The sequence below is a fragment of the Scyliorhinus canicula genome, chromosome 3 (assembly GCF_902713615.1).
Source record: "Scyliorhinus canicula chromosome 3, sScyCan1.1, whole genome shotgun sequence".
In the NCBI taxonomy this organism is placed as follows: Eukaryota; Metazoa; Chordata; class Chondrichthyes; order Carcharhiniformes; family Scyliorhinidae; genus Scyliorhinus; species Scyliorhinus canicula.
This window is the reverse complement of record NC_052148.1, coordinates 74,846,509-74,869,827: the sequence shown is the minus strand read 5'-3', so window position 1 is coordinate 74,869,827 and position 23,319 is coordinate 74,846,509. Positions and strand designations below refer to the sequence as shown.

Here is a 23,319-nt window from a genome sequence, read left to right as displayed (position 1 = left end):
GAGGAGAAACACTTTTACTCAGAGTTGTTAGGATTGTGGAATGCACTGCCTGGCAGAATGGTGGAGGTGGATTCCATAGGAGGTTTCAAAAGAGAGCTGGATGCACAGAATCATGGATTTTACAGTGCAGAAGGAGGCCATTCGGCCCATTGAGTCTGCACCTGCCCCCGGAAAGAACACCCTTCTTAAGCCCACGCCTCCACCCCATCCCGTACCCCAGTAACTCCACCTATCCTATTTGGACACTAAGGGCAATTTAGCATGGCCAATCTACCTAACATGCACATCTTTGGACTGTGGGAAGAAACCGGAGCACTCATTGGAAACCCATGTAGACACAGGGAGAACGTGCAGACTCCGCACAGACAGTGACCCATCCAGGAATCGAACCTGGGACCCTGGAGCTGTGAAGCAACAGTGCTAGCGACTGTGCTACCGTGCCACCTATCATATTTGAAAGTGATGAAGTTACAGGGCTACGGAGGTAGGGCTGGAGAATGGGACTAGCTGGGTAGCTCTTTCGAGAGTCGGTACAGATACGTTGGGCCGAATGCTCTCTTTCTGTGCTGTAAAATTCTAAATCTTCTAAATTATAAAATCATAGAGTGCCGAGGGAGGCCATTTGGTTCATCTTAACTTTATCCAATTTGCCTTGGATAATTACTACAAAAACATGTTTCCACCATCCTTTTAGGAAGTCTATTCCAGATCATAACATGCTACCTAACATTTTCCCCCCTTATGTTACCTCTGATGAATTTGGCAATTACCTTAATCATCCTCCCTCGTCACTGCCCTTCAAATCTACTCTTAACAATCCCTACTGGTCAGGTGTATTCTGGTCTTAACCCTTCTGTCACTGGAAAGAGTAATCACTCAAAATAATCAACCCTTAATCTCTGCTGTAAGGGGAATATCCCAGATTTCCTAATCTCACCACATAAATGGTACTATTCTAGTAAATAGTCTCTACACCCTGTCCAAGGCCTTGCCAGCCTTTTTATTCACACAGTCACTGCCCTTTTAATGTCATGATCTTCAATTTTGTTAACAAATCTATTATCTGGGACTTTATCAAACACCTTTTGAAAATTCATACACACACACATCAACTACACTTTGGATTTTATAGTACAGGAGGAGGCCATTCGGCCTATCGAGTCTGCACCTGCCCCCGGAAAGAACATCATACTTAAGCCCACACCTCCACCCCATCCACATAACTCAGTAACTCCACCTAACCTTTTTGGACACTAAGGGCAATTTATCATAGCCAATCCACCTAATCTGCACATCTTTGGACTGTGGGAAGAAACCAGAGCACTCAGAGGAAACCCATGCAGACACATGGTCATCTTAAGCCCACACCTCTTTGGGTTGTGGGGGTGAAACCCACGCAAACACGGAAGAACGTGCAAACTCCACGTGGACAGTAACCCAGTGCCGGGATTCGAACCCGGGGCCTCAGCGCCGTAGGCAGCAATGCTAATCACTGTGCCACCATGCTGCCCCTCTCTATTTATTGACGTACTCAATCATCAAGTTAGTTCAAGCATAACTTACCTTTGACAAATCTATGATGGCTACAATTTTTAATCCCTATTTCTCCAAGTGCCAATTAATTTTTCCTCTGGATTATCTCTAACAGTTTGCAATAGCCAGATTAATCAGTTTCCTCTTTTTTTTTTCAAACATTTCCAATCCTCCAGATTTCAGCCATCTCACCAACTGTGGCACTAACAATTGCACACAAAGACTCGAGACACGTACAATCGAGGCTTTATTGCTGTGTAATGCTATTCCTCCGGCAGCAGCTGTAGAATAGGATCTCAGTGACTCACACGCATATTTATACACAAGTTCCCTGTGGGCGGAACTAGCCGGCAGGGGCTTACCGGAGGAACCTGTATTACAGGTACAGCCATACATTCCCCCACAGCAGTACGCATATCTACAGTTGTTAGATCACCACACCAACATCAGAGGATGATTAGAAAATTGAGGCTAGAGTCTATGTAATTTTGAACCCTTCCCTCAACAACCTAGGATGCATCCCATCGATATCAGGAGACTTCTTACTTCAGACTACCATCAAATACTTCCTCCCTATCTATTTGTGTCCATTATTTGACGTCTTGAAAGTCGGGCTCAGCCATGGTTGGGGAGGTTGGCCGGGAGGATGTAAGATTATAGAAAGATCACCCTAAGAGAGGCAGCAATGCTGTGTCCGTGCAGGAGGAGGTTGTGATAAAACAATAGATAATGTTTCCGAAATTATAAATCAGTGAACACCCAGATAATGGGTTGGATCTGCTGGACTTGTTTGCGTTTGTATTGATGTGAGAAGTGGAGAGGAAGATGCTTTCCATTCAACATGCAGGAGGAGAAGCTGGGGGAAGGGAAGAAAGAAATTAGAGTCAGATAAACACTGAGCTGAGCACCACTGTTCACTCTTGTTACTTCTCCCTTCCTGATCAGGTTTGCTCTTGATCCCAAGCAGATGGCAAGTTACTTATCCAATTTTCCGGACCAATAAAACATCAGGGTTTTAGAAATAAATATAGAGAACAAATATTGCAGTGCATATAGGTATTTAATGTTGATATTTACCATCACATCATACAACAAGAACAGCAATGCAACATGAAGTTGCACTTTTAACATTTACCATCACGGAACAAAAACAACAAAGCTTCATTTACGAAACAAAAAAAGCCGCCGCAGCATGAAGTTTAACCACCTGTATTAAGATTTACTATCATGGAATAAAAACAAAGCAGCAGGAATTTTAACTGGCAAATGTATTACAAGAACACACCACTAGTAATAAATATAATGTTCCACTATCCTACCTGTAACTAGGTTTCTACATAAATGTGAGCTTTGCTGCCAGTGTCCTAACTTTCACCACGTCCCATTAACAAAACCGGGAGGTGAAATTGGAACTCGAGACTGGAAGTTGAAATAAGCTGCATTTTGCAGTCAGCAACCAAGTGACCACACTCACCTTTGACCTGGAAAAAGGCGGTTGGACTGCATTTTCAGACGCCAGGTGCTGCCATCAGTTTCACAAAATAGTGATGGCAAATTAGGGTTGTTTTGTAGTCATTATAATTGGAAAATCCGGATGAATGAAGGAGAAAGAATGTAATCCACACTGTACAACTTCTTTCAGTTATAACTCAAGTAGCCTTGGACTGGGCAAAATTATGTGATTCACTTAGAAGTGCTGTTACCGACGGCTTAAATTCAATCAGCTTCTAGCCATTGAAACACAAATACTCCAGACAGTTTATTAACTTGTTCTCAGGCAGAAATATGTACGGAATCCTTTATTCCCTTTATGGAGTGTATAACAACAGGCATGACATTTATACCGCAATCATCTTTCATTGAGTAAAAGGCTTCTTCGGAGCCCAGAGGTTAAACAACAGCAAACTGTGTCCCTTCGCAAATTAATTTGAGAAACTCCAATATCTTTTATTTTAGGTATGACTTTACCTTGTGCAGAAAATTCAATTTCAGCAGAGGCACAAAACGTGCTGACTTGCCTTTTAAACAACCTGCCTGGGTCTCCTGATCCACAGACGTGAAAGGAAAGGATAATTGGGCATAGAATAATAATCAGAAGTGAGGTAACGAACAGTGATCAATCTGTCACATCAGTCTTCCTGACCCACATCAAAAGTTAAGGATCCTGATGCTTTTGTTACAGAACATGTATAATCTAAAACTTTATGAATGTAACTACCACTTTCTTCATTCTCCTCCCCCTCCTTCACCAATTAAATTAACTCCAGATTATTATCTGGCTGTACAGTAACAGGCTAGCGTGGGAACATTTGCTGGGAAGAATTCCATAAAATAATTTGAAGTCCTGACTTAGAATCCCAGGACGTGTGACAACAAAAATAGCAGATTGTTTATTTTACAAAACCTCAATGTTCACTGTATTTTAATGAAACCAAGAATCTGAGTCATAGCAAAATATATATGTTTTTAGGAAAGGTAGGGAAGCTGCAACTGGTTCAAAAATCATGACTGATGGAGTAGAGGGAGTTATGATAACGCGGCACCAACTACAAGAAAGAACTGGATGACTCCTGAGAACAACAAACGTGAATTCCTTCCCTATTAGGGGCAGCACGGTAGCATCGTGGATAGCACAATCGCTTCACAGCTCCAGGGTCCCAGGTTCGATTCCGACTTAGGTCACTGTCTGTGCGGAGTCTGCACATCCTCCCTGTGTGTGCGTGGGTTTCCTCCGGGTGCTCCGGTTTCCTCCCAAAGTCCAAAGATGTGCAGGTTAGGTGGATTGGCCATGATAAATTGCCCTTAGCGTTCAAAATTGCCCTTAGTGTTGGGTGGGGTTACTGGGTTATGGGGATAGGGTGGAGGTGTTGACCTTGGGTAGGGTGCTCTTTCCAAGAGCCGGTGCAGACTCGATGGGCTGAATGGCCTCCTTCTGCACTGTAAATTCTAGGCTTCTATGATTCTATTCAAATAAGCACAGAGCATGCTGGCAATTTAGATTGCACTGATGTATTTAACTTGCACAGAATTGGATTTTACATATTAGGCATTAAACATTGTTTATGAAAAACTGAATCAACTCAGTTTTTGGATTCCACCCTCCAAAACCACCCCTCCCCCGCCAAAAAGAAAATCCCACCAATGGGAGATCGGGCAGGCAAGTTAAAAATAATGTTAATAAGATGCCCAGGGAAAAACTGTTTTCCCCTAGTTGCTGTGTTAGTAAATTATAGGATATCATAGAACCGTTACAGTTCAGAAGGCGGCCCATTGAGGCTGACCCTCTGAAAGAGCACCTTACCTAGGTCCACTTCCCGCCCTATCCCTGCAACCCACCTAACCTGCACATCTTTGGACTGGGAGGAAACCGGAGCATGCGGAGGAGACTCATGCAGACACGGGGAGAATGTGCAAAGTCCACACAGTCACCCAAGGCCGGAATTGAACCCAGGTCACTGGCCCTGTGAGGCAGCAGTGCTAACACTGTGTCACCGCGTCGCACAATGTTATGCAAAAGACCAAAGGAGTGGTTATGAAATTTGTATTTTTAAATGTTTAAAGGCTGTTGGGATATTTTTGTGAGGGCCACAATGATTTCTCCGCCCCCCCCCCCCCCCATTGGGAAAACTCATACTCCCATAGGATTGTGGGATTGTCATTAGTCCCCAGCCAATGGTAAGCAGGCAGGTTATAACATCCCTCCCCCCCCCCAAAGTCCAAGGAATCCACCGAAGACCCTGGCGAAGGAGGGCATCGGTCTCTTTTTGCCGCAGGATGGACAGCATTTGCACGAGGCACTGGATTGGGCGGCGTGTAACAAGATAGAGACTGGTGCTTCCGTGATGATCGGCATAACTGTTGTACATCCACGGCCCGTGGGCCCGAGGAGTCCCCCTCTGAGGTGTCTTGTGTCTCTATCTCGGAGTCAGAGACTGCTGCCTCCGTCATCTCGGCGTCTTAATCTCCACGCGGTTCTGTCACGACCTGCGCAGGCTTTGAGTGATGCATCAGAGGAAGATTGTGAGGAATACTTTCCATTGTGTCTGGTCTCTGTGGCTGTGTAAATGAGCTCCTGGGGCGGGGAATCTTTGGAAGGGATAGTCTTCTGGACCGAATATGTTTGCGCTGGGCTTGAACCTGGTAAGAGATAGGGCCCGTTTGGCGAAAGATTACGCCAGGGACCCACTGGGCACCACCAGCAAAATTCCGAACGAACACTGGGTCACCAGGCGTAAACTGCCGAATTGGACAATGCCGAGAAAAACCATGTCCCTGCCGTTCTTGTGTGCGGCGTACTTTTGCCCCAATGTCCGGGAAAACCATGCTAAGGCGGGTGTGAAGTCTCCGGCCCATTAGGAGTTCTGTAGGAGCTACCCCAGTCACTGCATTGGGGGTGGTCCTATATGAAAACAAAAAACGAGCCAGTCTCGTGTCCATCGACCCGGAGGACTGCTTCTTTAGGCCTTGTTTGAATGTCTGCACTGCGCTCTCCACCAACCCATTTGAAGCCGGGTGGTAAGGGGCAGTGCAGATATGGTGTATGCCGTTCATCTTCATGAACCTCGCAAACTCCTCACTTGTGAACGGAGTGCCGTTGTGCGTGACCAGCACCTCGGGGAGGCCATGCATACTGAAAGACAAACGCATCTTCTCAATTGTTGCGCAGGACGTTGTGCCTCCCATCTTATGCACCTCTAGCCATTTAGACTGGGCGTCGATTAATAGAAGGAACATGGATCCTTGAAAAGGGCTGGCGAAATCCGCATGCAAGCGCGCCCAAGGCCGCCCTGGCCATTCCCAGTGATGTAGGGGCGCGGCTGGCGGAAGCTTCTGATGCTCCTGGCAAATGGAGCAGTTTTGAGCCACCTTCTTAATGTCGGTGTCGAGGCCTGGCCACCAGACATAACTCCGGGCCAACATTTTCATTTTGGTCACACCTGGATGCCCATTGTGCAAGTCTCTCAGTATCAGCTCCTGTCCTTTTTCCGGGACAATCACACGCACCCCCCATAAGAGGACACCGTCTTCCACGCTGAATTCGGACAGCTTGGAGGAAAATGTCCGCAACTAGCCTGGGAGCTGTCTATGCTGCCCACCATACAGGACCATGTGCCGAACCTTTGACAGGACTGGCTCCGTCTGGGTCCACTCACGGATCTGTGATGCCGTGACAGGCAAGGTGTCCATAAAATTTAGGGTTGCAACCACCTCACTGGCCGTGGGGGTTGACATGGGGCCGGTCGATAAAGGCAATCGGCTCAGTGCGTCGGCATTCCCTGCCTGGGTTCCTGGTTTGTGCTCCAGAGAATACTCGTATGCAGTGAGCAACAAGGCCCAGCACTGGATCCGTGTGGAAGCAATGGGCGGTATTGGCTAATCCTCTCTGAAAAGTCCCAGCAGAGGCTCATGATCAGTCACGATAGTGAAGTGGCGGCCATACATGTACTGGTGGAAACTTTTCACCGCAAAGACCACTGCCAGGCCCTCCTTCTCGATCTGCGCCTACTTTTTTTCCGCTGCAGTCAATGTGCGGGAGGCGAAAGTTTTCGGCCGTTCGGCCCCATTCTCCATCTTGTGGGACAAGACGGCCCCAATACCATACGGGGATGCATCACATGTGACGAGCAAAGGCTTTCCAGGATCATAGTGGGTTAGTAACCCAGACGACGACAATTGTTGTTTTACCCGCCGAAAAGCGGTTTCTTGCGGCAGACCCCAAACCCAGGTGTGATTCTTCTTTAGCAGAAGGTGCAACGGGGCCAGCGTAGTTGCCAGATTGGGGAGGAACTTTCCATGATCGTTTACGAGGCTGAGAAACGAATGAAGATGCGAAGTGTCAGTCAGGGCGGGGACCTGTTGAATCGCGCGCACCTTCTCTGCGACGGGGTGCAAACCTTCGCAGTCCACCCGATAACCCAGGTAGACTACTTCCTTCGCCTGAAAGACGCACTTTGTGCAATGTAAATGGACTCCAGCCTCCGAAAAGCGTCTAAGGACAGCCTCCAAATTTTCCTGCTCCGACATCCCTGTGATCAAAACGTCATCTAAGTAGACAGCAACACGCGGTAAACCTCTCAAAATGCCTTCCATAACCCGTTGAAAAATAGCGCAGGCAGAGGATACTCCAAAGGGCAAACGTGTATATTCATACAGGCCCCGGTGTGTATTAATAGTTACATATGGCCGGGAGTCAGGGTCCAGCTCCAACTGTAGGTAGCCGTGACTCATATCTAATTTTGTGAACGAGAGTCCGCCTGCAAGCTTCGCGTAGAGATCCTCTATGCGAGGCATTGGGTATCGGTTGAGTCGGGAAGCCGTATTCACTGTAGGTTTATAGTCACTGCACAAGCAAACTGTGGCATCTGGATTCATTACAGGTACAATTGGTGCTGCCCAGTCAGCGAAACAGATGGGCCTGATGATACCCGAAGTCTCCAAATGAGTGAGCTCCCCTTCTACCTTCTCAAGCAAGGCGTAAGGCACCGGGCGCGCCCGGAAATAGCGCGGCGTGGCTCCTGGTTCGACTTGGATACGGGCTACGGCCCCTTTTATTTTCCCCACACTGGGCTGGAATACACCTGGGTATCGTCCTAGCACATCAATCAACCCTCCAGAAACTGTTAGGAGGATGTGCTGCCACTGCAACCACAAATGGCGCAACCAGTCCTGACCCAACAGGCTGGGCCCATGGCCGTGCACCACGACAAGTGGGAAACGCCCCTCCTGGTGTCCATAAACAACAAGGGTCATCGTAGTTCCTGCAATGACCAATGGATCCCCCCGTGTAGGTAGCCAACCTGGCCTGAGTGTTGGTTAATGTAAGGGTCTGTATAACCTGCTTGATGCGGTCGAATGTCCTCTGGGCGATCACGGAGATCGCTGCGCCAGTGTCCAACTCCACCTCAAGCGGGTGACCATTGACCTGTCACTTTAATGGGGGCAACACGGGGAGCTGCCACACAATGCAGCTGCAGGCAGTCATCCTCCGTCTCCACGCCCTCGGGAGTAGTCGCCGCAGGTTAATCTGAATGAAAGGTTCGACCCCTGGGCTGGCCCCAGTTTCGGTTGGAACGACGGCACCTCTGGCACCCCCAGGACCAGCATCCGCGACGGGGTCGGCGCCTCCAAGTCTGACACGGACATTAGTCCTTATCCATTAGTTCTGGAAAGGGCTCCCTTCAGGGAGGAATGTCCGACGGCCACTGGTGTCGATCCGGACATCGCCTCGCCCAAGGTATTGCAGGGGTGTAGGGGGACGCTTTCGGACAGAAGGTGTTGTGCCCCAAGGCATGCACCTCCATTCCCTGTAGCTCCTGCACTCCTCGTTCTGCGCTCTCTCGGGAAAATATTATTTGAATGGCCTGTTGAAAAGTCAATGTTGGCATGGCTAACAACTTTCTCTTTGTGGCCGCATTGTTAATACCGCAAACCAAACGGTCGCGTAACATTTCTGACAAACTCTCACCATAGTCACAGTACTCCGCAATCCTGCGTAGCCTGGATAGAAAGTCGGCAAGGGATTCTCCTGGGGTCCTCTCAGCGGTATTAAACCGGTAACGTTGGACTATCGTGGATGGGGTTGGGTTAAAATGTTGCCCCACTAAGTTCACAAGTTCATCAAACGTTTTGGTGTCCGGTGCAGCTGGTTACGCAAGGCTCCAAATCACCCCAAACGTATGCGGGCCGCTGGCGGTGAGCAATATGACCACCTGGCACTCGTTTGCGGTGATGTTGTTTGCCCAGAAATAGTAACGCATCCATTGTGCATACTGGTTCCAGCTTTCCAGGGCAGCATCAAAAACATTGAAACGTCCATACAGAGGCATGGTATATTAGAAAACAACTTCCAACCTGTATCCAACAAAAATCCAGGGAGGTGGCTTCAGCAATGTAGACAGCTATTCACTTTAACCCTCGTCGCCAGTTTTGTGAGGGCCACGAAGAATCCAGCCCGTGTTTTCAGGATACAAAGAAATAACATTTATTTACAATAACATATACGTACACAACAGCAGCAGCAACTTCCCTTGCTGCTCACTCCTCTCTCTCTGCTGGTTCCAAACTGGCCAGCTCTATTTATGCAGGGAGTCTGCTAATGATTTTTCCGCCCCCCTCATTGGGGAAGCTCATACTCCCACAGGATTGTGGGATTGTCATTAGTCCCCAGCCAATGGTAAGCAGGCAGGTTATAACAGATATGGAATTACGGTACTTGAAACATCTGCCAAAGCAAAATCAACATAAGCTTTTAAAATGGGAAGTGAATAAATATTTGAAAATCAAAAGTGTATGGGAACAGGGGATGGAATCGATCTAAAAGTTAATTCCTGCAGTCAGTCAGCCAGCACACAAGGCACACACCGCTAAATGGCGACCTTCTGTTCTATACACTAACTTGTGGATCATTTGAGGTAATCCTGATGCCCGCTTTGTGGGATTCCTTTTTTTAAAAAATAATTTTTAATCAAAGTTTCACAAAATATCAATAACAAAATACACTAATAAAAGAGGAAACAAACCCCCCGCCCCCATATATATACAAAACAAAGACATAAATTAACACCCGTCATCAACAATGAACAAATATACACGCCCCTTCAACGCAAAGCAAAGAGACGACCCCCCCCCCCCCCCCCCCCAAACCGGGTTGCTGCTGCTGGCCTATTTCTACCGTTCTGCCGGGAAATCTAGGAATGGTTGCCACCTCCTGAAGAACCCCTGCACGGATCCCCTTAGGGCAAATTTCACCCTCTCCAATTTAATAAACCCCGCCATATTGTTGATCCAGGCCTCCATGCCTGGGGGCCGAGCATCCTTCCACCGAAGAAGAATCCTCCGCCGGGCTACCAGGGACGCAAAGGCCAGAATGCCGGCCTCTTTCGCCTCCTGCACTCCCGGCTCCTCTGCAACCCCAAATATTGCGAGACCCCAGCCCGGTTTGACCCTGGACCCTACCACCCTCGACAGCGTTCTTGCTACGCCCTTCCAAAATTCCTCCAGCGCTGGGCATGCCCAGAACATGTGGACGTGGTTTGCTGGTCTCCCTGAACACCTAACACACCTGACCTCACTCCCAAAAAACCAGCTCATCCTTGTCCCGGTCATGTGAGCCCTATGCAGCACCTTAAACTGTATGAGGCTGAGCCTCGTGCAAGAGGCGGAGCTCACCCTCCCTAGGGCATCCGCCCACGTCCCCTTCTCGATCTCCTCACCCAGCACCTCCTCCCACTTACCCTTCAGCTCCTCCACTGAGGCCTCGTCCTCCTCCTGCATCACTTGGTACGTTGCCGAGATCCTCCCCTCTCCAATCCACACCCCCGGGAGCACCCTGTCCTGGATGCCGCGCGGCGGCAACAGTGGGAACTCCGCCACCTGCCATCTGACAAACGCCCTTGCCTGCATATACCTGAAGGTGTTCCCGGGGGGAGCCCGAACTTCTCCTCCAGCTCACCCAGGCTCGCGAACTTTCCATCCACAAACAGGTCCCCCATCCTCCTAATACCTGCCCTGTGCCAACTCAGGAACCTGCCATCAATTCTCCCCGGGACAAACCGGTAGTTCCCCCGTATCGGGGACCCCACCGAGGCCCCCACATCCCCCCTGTGCCGCCTCCATTGCCCCCAGATTTTAAGGGTAGCCGCCATCACTGGGCTCGTGGTATACCCCGTTGGAGGGAGCGGCAGCGGCGCCGTCACCAGCGCCTTCAGGCACGCGCCCACACAGGACGCAATCTCCATCCTCTTCCATGCTGCCCCCTCCCCCTCCATCACCCACTTGCGCACCATCGCTGCGTTGGCAGCCCAGTAATACCCACAGAGGTTGGGCAGCGCCAGCCCCCCACCATCCCTACCCCGCTCCAGGAACACACTTCTCACCCTCGGAGTCCCCTGCGCCCACACAAACCCTGTAATGCTCCTATTAACCCGCCTGAAGGCGGCCTTCGGAATAAGGATGGGGAGGCACTGGAACAGGAACAGAAATCTTGGGAGCACCGTCATCTTGACTGATTGCACCCTACCCGACAGAGATAGTGGCAGCATGTCCCACCTCTTAAACTCCTCCTCCATTTGCTCCACCAGCCTCGTGAGGTTAAACTTCTGCAAGGCCCCCCAGCTCCTGTCAACCTGGACCCCCCCAAGTACCTGAAGCTCCTCTCCACCCTTTTTAAGTGGGAGCTTACCAATCCCCCCCTCCTGGTCCCCTGGGTGAACAACGAACAGCTCGCTCTTCCCCATGTTGAGCTTGTACCCTGAGAAATCTCCAAACTTCCTGAGAATCCTCATTACCTCCGGCATCCCCCCCACCGGGTCTGCCACATACAACAACAAGTCATCCGCATAGAGCGACACTCGGTGTTCCTCCCCACCTCGCACCAGCCCCCTCCAGTTCCTCGACTCCCTCAACACCATGGCCAGCGGTTCAATTACCAGTGCAAAAAGCAGGGGGGACAAGGGACACCCCTGCCTTGTCCCTCAGTATAACCGAAAATACTCCGACCTCCTCCTATTCATGGCCACGCTCGCCGCCGGGGCCTCATATAACAGCCTCACCCACCTGACAAACCCCTCCCCAAACCGAAACCTTTCCAGCACCTCCCACAAGTACCCCCGCTCTACCCTATCGAAGGCCTTCTCAGCGTCCATCGCCACAACTATCTCCGCCTCCCCTTCTACCGCCGGCATCATTAGAACATTCAAGAGCCTCCGTATGTTAGTATTCAACTGTCTCCCTTTCACGAACCCCGTTTGGTCCTTGTGAATAACCTGCGGCACACAGTCCTCTATCCTCGTGGCTAAAATCTTCGCCAACAACTTGGCGTCTACATTTAAGAGTGAGATCGGCCTGTATGACCCACACTGCAGGGGATCCTTGTCCCGCTTAAGGATCAAGAAAATCAGCGCCCTAGACATCGTCGGAGGCAAAGCCCCTCTTTCCCTTGCCTCGTTGAAGGTCCTAACCAACAGAGGGCCCAGCAGGTCTGCATACGTCTTATAGAATTCGACCCATCCGGCCCCGGCGCCTTCCCCGGCTGCATGCTCCCTATCCCTTTGACCAACTCCTCCAGCCCAACCGGCGCCCCCAGTCCCTCCACCTGTCCCTCCTCCACCCTCGGGAATCCCAGCCGGTCCAGGAAACGCTCCATTCCCCCCTCCTCCACTGGGGGTTCGGACCGATACAGTTCCTCGTAGAAGTCGCTGAAGACCCCATTGATGCCTACCCCACTTCGCACCACATTCCCTCCCCTATCCTTAACTCCACCGATCTCCCTAGCTGCATCTCACTTCCGAAGCTGGTGTGCCAGCATCCTGCTCGCCTTTTCCCCCATATTCATACACCGCCCCCTGTGCCTTCCTCGACTGATCTTCCGCCTTCCTGGTGGTCAACAGGTCGAATTCGGCCTGGAGACTTCGCCGCTCCCTCAGCAATCCCTCCTCCGGTGCTTCCGCGTACCTCCTGTCCACCCTCACCATCTCCCCCATCAACCTCTCCCTCTCTCTCTGCTCTCTCCTCTCCCTGTGGGCCCGAATGGAGATCAACTCTCCCCTAACCACCGCCTTCAGCGCCTCCCAGACAGTCCCCACTCAGACCTCCCCGTTGTCATTGGCCTCCAGGTACCTCTCAATACATCCTCGGACCCGCCCGCCCACCTCCTCGTCCGCCAGCAACCCGGGAATAGGCCTTATGCACATGGGAGAAGAATGAAAATTCCCTGGCCCTCGGTCTCGCAAACCTCCATGGGTCAACCCCTCCCATCTGGTCCACAAACCCCCTCAGCACCTTAGCCGCCGCTGGCCTCCTACTCGTCCTGGATCGATCCAGTGCCGGATCCAGCACCGTGTTGAAATCAGGATCGCCACCCCCCGATATTTTGCATCCATCCCCGAATGAAACACCTGGCCTACCCGTCCCTTCCGCAATCTAACCTGATCCACCACCCTCAGGTGAGTCTCCTGAAGCATGACCACATCCGCCTTCAGCCCCTTCAGGTACGCAAACACGCGGGCCCGTTTGACCGGCCCATTCAGTCCCCTCACATTCCAGGGTATCAGCCGGATCAGGGGGCTACCTACCCCCCTCCCCCGCCGACTAGCCATTACCCTTCCTCAGCCCGCCACGGCGGCAGACCCCCATCCCGACCCCCTCTACCTGCTCCAGCTCCCTCTTGGCCATTCCAGCAGCAACCCGGTTACCCCACCCCCCCCCCCCCCCCCGCAGCTAGGTCCCCCCTAACTGCATTGCTCCCTCCATTGCACTCCCGTAAGTCAGCTGACTCCTACTGACCCAAGCCACTCCCGCCACTCCTTCGACCCCTCCCAGCGTGGGGCTTCCCCTCCTCCCCATTGCCCACCAGCAGGTTGTCCTCTCCTCAGCGCGGGAAAAAGCCTGCGCTTCCCAGCTCTGGCCCCGCCCTCTTCAGCCCTCAGCGTGGGAAGAAGCCCGCGCTTTCCACCTGCCCGACCCCGCCTCCTCTAAAGCAGCTCCCTTTACCGGCCTGGTCCCCTCGCGGGTCCCCAACCCCCCTTCACACCATCAGCTCCCCACACTGCAGGTCTGCCCCCCTCCCGGAGCTCATCCGACTGACCCAAGCAAAAACAGTGCCCCACCCACCCTAAAAGCAACAAAGAACCAACAATAAACAGAGAACCCCCCCCCTTCAAAATGTAACACAGCTACACGCAGACCCCCGTACCCAACCCTCAGTTTGAGTCCAATTTTTAGGCCTGAACGAAGGCCCACGCCTCCTCCGGGGACTCAAAGTAAAAGTGTCGGTCCTTGTAGGTGACACACAGACGCGCCGGCTGCAGCATGCCGAACTTCACTCCCTGTGTAGCACCGCCTTCGTCCGGTTGTACCCGGCCCTCTTTGCCACCTCCGCACTCAGTCCTGGTAGTCCATACCTCCGCGTTCTCCCACCTGCTGCTCCGCTCCTTCTTGGCCCACCTGAGCACACACTCCCGGTCAGCAAACCGGTGGAACCGCACCAGCACCGCCCGCGGCGGCTCATTAGGCTTGGGCCTTCTTGCCACTATTCTGTGGGCCCCCTCCAGCTCCAGGGGCCCCTGAAAGGACCCAGCTCCCATCAGCGAATTAAGCATGGTGACCACATAGGCCCCCACATCCAACCCCTCCAGAAGGCCCAGGATCCGCAGATATTTCCACTTTGAACGGTTCTCCATCTCCTTGAACCTCTCCTGCCATTTTTTATGGAGCGCCTCAACCTTCACCGCGAGGCCTAAGATCTCGTCCTCTTTTTTGGAGACCTTTTGTCGGACCTCTCGGATTGCCAGCCCCTGGGCCGTCTGGGTCTCCAGCAGCTTATCAATTGAAGCCTTCATCGGCTCCAGCAGCTCCGCTTTAAGCTCCCTGAAGCAGCGCTGGAGAGCCTCCTGCTGCTCCTGCGCCCACTGCATCCATGCCGCCTGGTCTCCGCCCGCCGCCATCTTGTGCTTCTTCCCTCGCACCCGCTTTGGCTTTGCTACCACTTTTTTACTCGCCCCTGGCCCAGGCCATACACTGCTGGGGAAATGTTGCTGACTCCTTCCCATGTCGGGAAACGTCGAAAAAGTACCGCTGGAGGCCCTAAAAAGAGCCCAAAAGTCCGTTCCGAGCGGGAGCTGCCGAACATGCGACTTAGCTTCACATAGCCGCAACCGGAAGTCCCGCTTTGTGGGATTCCTGCCCAATGAGGTTGCTGCCATTGGTTGGTAAACACGACCAACTAGTGACCTTGCATCTGGCCAAGTAAATGGCCAGATTGGCTGTTTGGGCCCCAATCAAATCAAGGGCAGCACGGTAGCATGGTGGTTAGCATAAATGCTTCACAGCTCCAGGGTCCCAGGTTCGGTTCCCGGCTGGGTCACTGTCTGTGTGGAGTCTGCACGTCCTCCCCGTGTGTGCGTGGGTTTCCTCCGGGTGCTCCGGTTTCCTCCCACAGTCCAAAGATGTGCGGGTTAGGTGAATTGGCCATGCTAATTTGCCCGTAGTGTCCTAAAAAGTAAGGTTAAGGGGTGGGGGGTTGTTGGGTTACGGATATAGGGTGGATACGTGGGTTTGAGTAGGGTGATCATGGCTCAGCACAACATCGAGGGCTGAAGGGCCTGTTCTGTGCTGTACTGTTCTATGTTCTATGTAAAACACATTGAATGATGACGTGAAGTAACTGGCTATCTGTGATGGAGGCAACAGAGCTAGAACTTTTGCTTTTTTAAAGCAAGAACAACAGTGAACAAGGGCAAAGCCGGGGAGTGGGGTGTGGGTGGAAACTGGGTTAAAAGTTCAGGAAAGATCTGCTATTATACTCAGATGCTGGGGGAAAAAGAAGAAATGTTCGGTTATGAAGACAAAGATATATAGAATCAGATCTGACTGTTTACTCTGTTTCCCACGACCTTGCTAATAGCCTCTCCTAACATTTCAGTGTCAAGGCCAAATGTTATACAACTGCCATTGACCCCAAAGAGATTAGGGCGAGAATGGTTGGGGATTTGCGTGAAGTGAGGAATGAATCAAAGTCCTAGCATTCAATAGAGCTGCCAGAAGGTGTGTGGATGTGTTTTGGACACATACTCGTCACTGGGCACAAGCTCCAGTAATGATGATCATTCTTTTCTTAAAGAATTCAGTACAGACTAAATTGAGTTCAGTAGAAGAAAGAATGCTGCTATGTCACAAAACTTGAAATTCATGATGCTGCTTCCTCGAGAAATAACTTTGTTTGCGCACAACTGTAACTTTACAATTTAATTAGCACTCAGTTCCTATATTATAGTTGCTCTTTGAAAGAACTCTACATAATTCCCTCGCCCGTTGGTCAGATGGCAGTGGAGTATTTTGGGAAATTCTGCTGCAAGAGACATCCAAAATGCCTCTGTATTGACCTTCAAAACCCTTAGCATAATGCTCAGTGCACATGAATATCTGATGTTTAGATTTCTCTGCATATTCATTGGATCAAGGACTTTCAAACATTTGTGTGCTTTGATTCTTTTTGACAGCAAGTTCTGTTCATGGATTACATGCCGTAATCTTTTGTATTTGACTCTGAAAATGAAAGCATTCCTCATTCAGCATGACTGCCATTCTTGCTCTCTTACTCATAGGAGTAGTGACACCACCTGTTTCAACTCGCACTGACAAGGTGACAAGGTTGAGAACCTCTTGGTGCTACAGTAACACTAGAAAGCAATATTGGTACAAACCTGCAATGGTCAATCGTTCTGGTAAAAGGGATTTCAATTCATTATCACATTTACAGTTTTATCGTTCCACACCCAAAATGCTTCATTTTACACTGAGTTAGTTTTCACAAGAAATTTGAACAGGCAATAGTATTATTCGATTTGATACATGATGAGTGTACGATGATTCTTTACAGCTCAGAATCACGAATTTCATAGGCCACAAGAAGTCGGTTGCGAGAAGTCACCCGGGTTGTATGACACAACAGTCTTCTTCCTTGCCAAGTGAGGATGTCAAGAATGAAATACAAGAAACGCATGTTTGCAACATTTCTAATTAGACCTTTCATTGAAGTATATTTTGGAAGCATTGGGGAACATTATACTTTTCTGAATCCAAGTGGTCATTGATGGAATGACTGAGATAGTAAAGGGGTGGTTTACAAAGTTTCTCATTTGGTCACTGATTGCTCAATTCTTCATGAATAAGCTGTCCAAAACAGGTGTATATGAACGCAAGAACGATTGTGTTTTTGCAAACTTTAGCTCTGCTCATCTTTTTTATCCTTTATTTGATCCTGATGCACATTTCCCATTTGCTTTCTCTTGGATTCCTTGGATTGCACTACATCCCTGGAGGTTCCTGATGGGTGTTTTGTGAAGAGGGGCCTAGATAAATAGTAAAAGTCTTCACTTGTGCATGGTGGTCAGAGTGGGCTGGGGCTTGCACTGATGTAGTTGCTGCTGAATGTGGGTGCTGTGTCCATCTAGATAATGGCTGCCATTGAAAATGTTGTCTTGGCTGAAGATCTCGGCTCCGCGATGTATTTCTCCAGAGCTCACTTGGAGGAAATGCAGGATATCTTTGGGAGAGCAGTGAGGGCCTGCCTTAGTGTCATTGAGATCCTACTGCACGGTGTGACATTTATCCTGATGGATCCGAGGTACGGACTGGGCAAGGTGTGTTTGTGGCCTCGGTCCCTGGTGAGGGACGTGGGAGGCGAGTTCCCAATTGAGTTTGAAAATTGGCTGCCATGTTTTGGTAATCTTGATTTGGTGACTGGGTGCATCAGGGTCAACAGAGCACAACAAATCCAAACTTTGTGGCAGGGTCGTTTGGGTTGGTGGTCTTATATTGTAGCTGCTGACCATGAGGGGTTGAAGGTGGGTGAGTCAGTTGAATCATTCCCTCCAGCCGGGACTTAGGCAGTGGACTGCCCGAGTATTGGAGAGACAGCATGGTCGAAGTGATGGTGCCTTGTGCTTCGATCATTGGAATCCTAGAGAGATCCTGAAGAATGCTGGCTGATCCTGGCTTATCATTTACCTTCTCATGCAATATAGATGGTGTCTTTATCCTGCAATTCTTCTATAATCCTGGACGTTACTCCCATGTGATTATGTTGTTGATTATGTATTGGTGTCATTTTTCCTGCAAGTGAGGGCAACATGTGAGCATGAGGATTCGATTATTCTGCTCCAGGAAAATCATATCAAGTTGATTATGTGTAGCGTAACCTGTGCATAGTTTTACTCTTTGTTATTATGTCTTATACTCCTTGTGGTTGTGAGAGCGCAGCGTTTTTTAAAAAAACACCCCCTATCTATTTATAAGGAAGATGAGTGGAACGGGGTGAAGGGTGGATGGTTGTTGGTAGGGTTAGTTCAGTCCTCAGTGAGTTTGGGGATAGATCCCCCCCCTGCTGTTTTTTTGGTGGCTTTTTTTGCTCATGTTATTTGAATTTAAGAATCTGTGTTGATGTGCTTTGATGGCCTGGGTAGATTTTGTACCCAGAGGAAGATTGGGTCCCTTCTGACTTCTCCTTGACGTTGAGCTTTGTCTCATTTGGGTTTCTCTCTGTTATCTTTTTGAACTATTAGAACAAGGTGATTTAATAATGCCACTCATCGAGGGGAGATTGGCTAGTTGTTTTGTTGAAGAAAGGGACTGCTCTTTGTATCCTTTCTGTGATAGCGAACATTCTGAGTCAGTTCGGGCATCTCTCCTCTGGAAGTCTTCCTTCTATCTTTCTCCAATCGGGTGAGCAGAGTGTTGTTTCTAATGCTGGCCTAGTCTGTTGGTGGTTCCCCTGGTTGTACCAGAGAGCAAGGAACCAACGCGCCATCCTAGGATGTCCAATTATTGGGGTCTTGACAGTTCTTCTTCTCAGGATTGGTTCCCCCCTCAGCTGAGCCTGGAGAGATTACCTTCTGCTTCTTACTTGGAGGGAAAACATGGGGTTGGGGACGGTGCATTTTCTTGGATGGAGTGGGAAAGGTATTTGTTCGGTTGGAGTGTGCTGAAAGTCCTGGGGGTATAGTTTGCTGTGTGCCGGGATATGCTGGGATAGGCCAGGTCTGGCGCTGTGGTTAGTATTTAGTTATCTCTCGTGGCTTTGGTGCCCTTCTCAAGGGTGTTTGTTGGGAGCATCCTGGGAGGTTGGATTTTGTTTCTTCAGTACCTGGAGGCTTGGGGATAAGTAGAGTGCTTTGCTTTGTAATATCCTGTTGTTCCCCTACAGGTTGGGTCTCCTTTTTGATTGATTGAGTGTCCTATTCACCTCTTCATTGGTGGGTGTTCAGTGTGTCCCGGGAAGATGCAGTGCCTGGGTTGGGTCTTGATCCCTTGTTGTCCTGGCAGGTTAGTTCTGGTAGTTCTAGCTCTTCCTTTTTTTTCCTTCCTTTCTTCAGAGTCTCTGGGAATTTGATCACGATCCTGATCCTAGCGTGTTGTTGCCGGTCCCCTCTGCACGGTTGTATGCAATGATGGTGGTTCTGGGATTGAGGTTCGAGTCACATTGTGTGGTGTATATATGTGATGTGACCATCAATTCACAAGACACGAGATTGGAAGTGAACAGTGGTTTTAATAGTCTTACAACTGAGCCTGCCTGCGACAAGATGAACAGGCAGCAGGCTCACAACTGCTGATCTTTATACTTCCGGTTAGTGGGCAGAGCCATGGGCAGAGCCAAGGGTGGAGTCCAGTACAAACTCTTCATCTCCCCCTATCGGCAGAGCTGCGCAACTGCACGTATACAGAGCTCACAAAGACACAATACATATAATACAACACAGTGTGAATTACTAGGATTAGAATTCACCACAATATGCAACTCCCCTTAGAGCTGGAGTTTTCACGTATTTTATTTGTTTTTGTAATGGTGGGTATGAAGAATCTGTGCTTGGCTCCTACGTGGGTGCTGATGGGTCTGGCATCTGAGGAGAAGAGGCCGAGGTGAGTCGTTGCTTAGGGGAGGTGGACAGGTTTCAATGGGGTCCTTGCTGTAAAAATGTGTTTTTTCTTATTTCGCCCTTGTTCCTCTGCTCCTTTTTTTCTCTTTTGTTCAAAGTTGCTATGAATTCAAATTGATGTGTTTTGTTTGATGCTTTTTTTTCTAGTTGTTGTGTTTTCTCTTTTGGTGGGTGTTTGTGGTTTGAAGCAAGTATTTGTCTTGGGGTGGGGGGGGGGGAAAGAGTTTCAGCTCTTGGGTGTGGCGGGTTTGATTTTGTTTTCTTCTTTTGGTGGTTGTTTATTTGGATGGTGTGGGCTCTGGTGGGAGGGCTACTTCGCTAGCAGGCAGAGGTTGGCTCGTGTATGGGAGCGAGGTGGGGCTTCAGCTTGCTGGACCTGTTTAGGCAGGTTTCGATGAGCCTAGAAGGTGTAAATAGGGGGTGGGGGTGGAAATGAAGGAGAGAGGTGTTGGTTCGAGAGGAAGTCGCAGGGGGATATCTGGGAAAGGGGAGGTGGAGTCGAGTTGTAACGGTGACTGAGAGTTGTTCTTTGTCCCATCTGGTGGGTGGGGTTGGTTGCCATCTTAGGTGGGCTCTGGTTTCAAAAACATGGGGTTGGAGGGAAGAACCCCCCGCAGTCGAAATGGCTGATTTGAAGAGACCCCCGAATTGATTGGTCACATGGAATGTGCAGGGTTTGGGAAGTCCGGTGAAGCGATTGAGAGCGAGAGCGGACTCTCATTTGAAGACTATGAGGGCTGATGTGGTGCTTTTGCACCCGTGGGTGAGAGACCAGATTCAGTTCCATAAGGGTTGGGTAAGCCAGGTGTTCCACTCGGGCCGGGGGGGAGGGGGCGTCGGCGGCAATACTTACTAATTAATAAGAGAGTTTGATTTCAAGTGGGGAAGGTGGTAGCGGACCAGAGCAGTAGGTATCTCAAAATTACAGGGACATTGGAAGGCAAGTCGGTGGTTTTAGCGAGTGTGTGGTGCTCCAAATTGGGACGAAGTAGCGTTCATGACGAGGATACTCGCTGCCATACCAAACATGGATACACACCAGTTGATTTTCGGGGGAGATTTGAATTGCGCTTTGAACCCTAAGTTGGATCATTCTTTGGCCCATTCAGGGCTAGCGAAGGTACTGGCAGCGTTTATGAAGGAGGTGGGTGGAGCGGGTCGGTGGTCGGGGATTCTCCTTTTTCTTTCTGGTGCATAACGTGTATTCACGTATTGACATTTTTGTGATGGGGAGGGCTCTGCTGCCAGAGGTGAGGAAAGCGGAATATTCCACGATAGTGATTTCAGATCATACTCCGTGCCTGGTGGGTGTGGTTTTGGAGGTGGGGCCAGCTCAGTGGCCGTCGCGGGGTTTGGATGTGGGACTGTTAGCAGATTTAGGATTGTGTGTGAAGGTGGCTAGGGTGATTGGTGAGTATGTGGAGTCTAACAAGAATGGAAGGTGTCATGCTCGGTGCTGTGGGAGGCCCAGAAAGTGATAGAGAGGGGAGATAATCTCGGATAAGGCGCAGGTGGATAGGGAGATAAGGGAAGAGCTCCCAAGGGAAGGTTGGTGGATGCGATCTTGGAGATAGATGGAAGGTACTCGAGTGACCCTACTCCAGAGCTCCTGGGCAGTAGAAAGACGTTGGAGATGCAATTTGATCTATTATCTACTGATGAGGCAGTAAGTCTGTTGCAGTGCCCGAGGTGGGGGGGAATGTACGAATATGGGGAAAAGGCCAGTCGTCTCTTGGCCTGTCAGTTGAGGAGGAAGGCAGCCTCCCGATAGATCGTTCCTATTCGGGTGGCAGACTTGTGTCTGCACCAGATAAAGTTGGCGTTTGGGGCATCTTACAAAATCTCTATAGGTCAGAGTCGCCTGGGGAGGAGCTGGATATGCGGGAGTTTCTGGAGGTCTAGAGTGTCCCGAGGTGAAGGAAGAGGACCAGGAAGGGTTGAAGGAGCCTGTGGGGGTGGAGGAGGTCTGAACAGATTGGAAAACAGAGTAATAAATAAATATTTTCTGGGGACCTATAGATTATAGAATCATAGAATTCACAGTGCAGAAAGAAGCCATTCGGTCCATCGGGTCTGCAACAGCCCTTACCCCACCCAAGCCCACACCTCCACCCTATCCCCATAACCCAGTAACCCCACCAGCCTTTATGGACACGAAGGGCAATTCAGCATGGCCAATCCACCTAACCTGCACATCTTGGGACTGTGGGAGGAAACCGGAGCACCTGGAGAAAACCCACGCTGACATGGGGAGAACGTGCAGACTCCGCACAGACAGTGACCCAAGCTGGGAATCGAACCTGGGACCCTGGAGCTGTGAAGTGACTGTGTTAACCACTGTGCTACCGTCCAATTATTGTTTGGGGTTGAAATGTTTCTGGGGACCTACAGATGAATTATTGCATGTCTGTGAATAAGTCATCAGGCAACTTGGCACTAGATCAGTAAAAGGGAGCACACCATAAACCCCAATCTGGAGCTCGAAGATGCAACTGGTGATTAACTCAAGTCAAAATACTTCTGAAATATTGGTTCCCATCTTGTAGTTTTATAATATACAGAGTATTGGAAGATTAAAAAGGCTGAACAAATACACATTTTATACCCAAACAGAAGTTCAGTTTAGTTGAGGGTATTTTTCTTTCAATTCTGGTGATATAGAGTGGTTTGAAATTCCAAAAGCAGCATTCAATGCCAAAAGGAGTTCAGCTGGCAGTTTAAGCCTATCTGAAGCCTGGAGGTCACAAAGCACTGGAACAGCAATCATTCCTCCATTTCCCCTCACACCCACACAGCATCACAAATACCACATATTGCTGAACTTAGTAGTACCTCAAAATAAACAATGATGTTTTGAGAGTAATTAATATCAGAAACTTGAAGGTTGACCTTTAACTTTTAAGAAAGCCACAAATTAAAACCATCTCTGCCAGTTTTAATGCCAATTCTTAGAAAAACAAAAGGAAAATATTTTTTGGGTGGGGGGGGGGGGGGGGAGGGAAAGAGTTGGGGGATTTATAAAATTCATTTCATACATCTCAATTTTTCATACTCAAATCTCACCACATCAAATGCTTCCTGCAGCTGAGTGGAGGAAGCAATTTATCTTCAGGTCCTCCTTTTCAGTCGGCCTAAAGGAGACATGACACGCCATTCTAGCCACGTCATTGTGCCACTTGTTCACAACTAAAATGGAAAACTCAGCAGGGGGATTTCTGTCATCATTGACCGTCTTAGATGAGGTTGTCCTTAGTCAGGATTAATAAGAGACTGCTGGAAGCTAGGCTGTTAGCCAACTTTATTGAACATTCCAATAACCTGTATACGGGATAATGCTTAGCATGAGCTTCAC

General features: G+C 49.6%; 1 protein-coding gene across 2 annotated transcripts in view; it reads right to left on the bottom strand.

Annotated features, from left to right (window-relative positions):
* LOC119962742 (myosin-IIIb) overlaps positions 1 to 23,319 on the bottom strand; it is a 236,855-nt gene that overhangs the window by 137,098 nt on the left and 76,438 nt on the right. The window contains exon 1 of one of the 2 annotated variants that reach the window (XM_038790751.1): positions 23,031 to 23,219. The exons of the other annotated variant lie outside the window; for it this stretch is intronic. The gene's annotated coding sequence lies outside the window, so the exon portion shown is untranslated. Of the gene's footprint in view, positions 1 to 23,030; positions 23,220 to 23,319 lie in introns of those variants that run through there. 2 annotated transcript variants of the gene reach the window in all.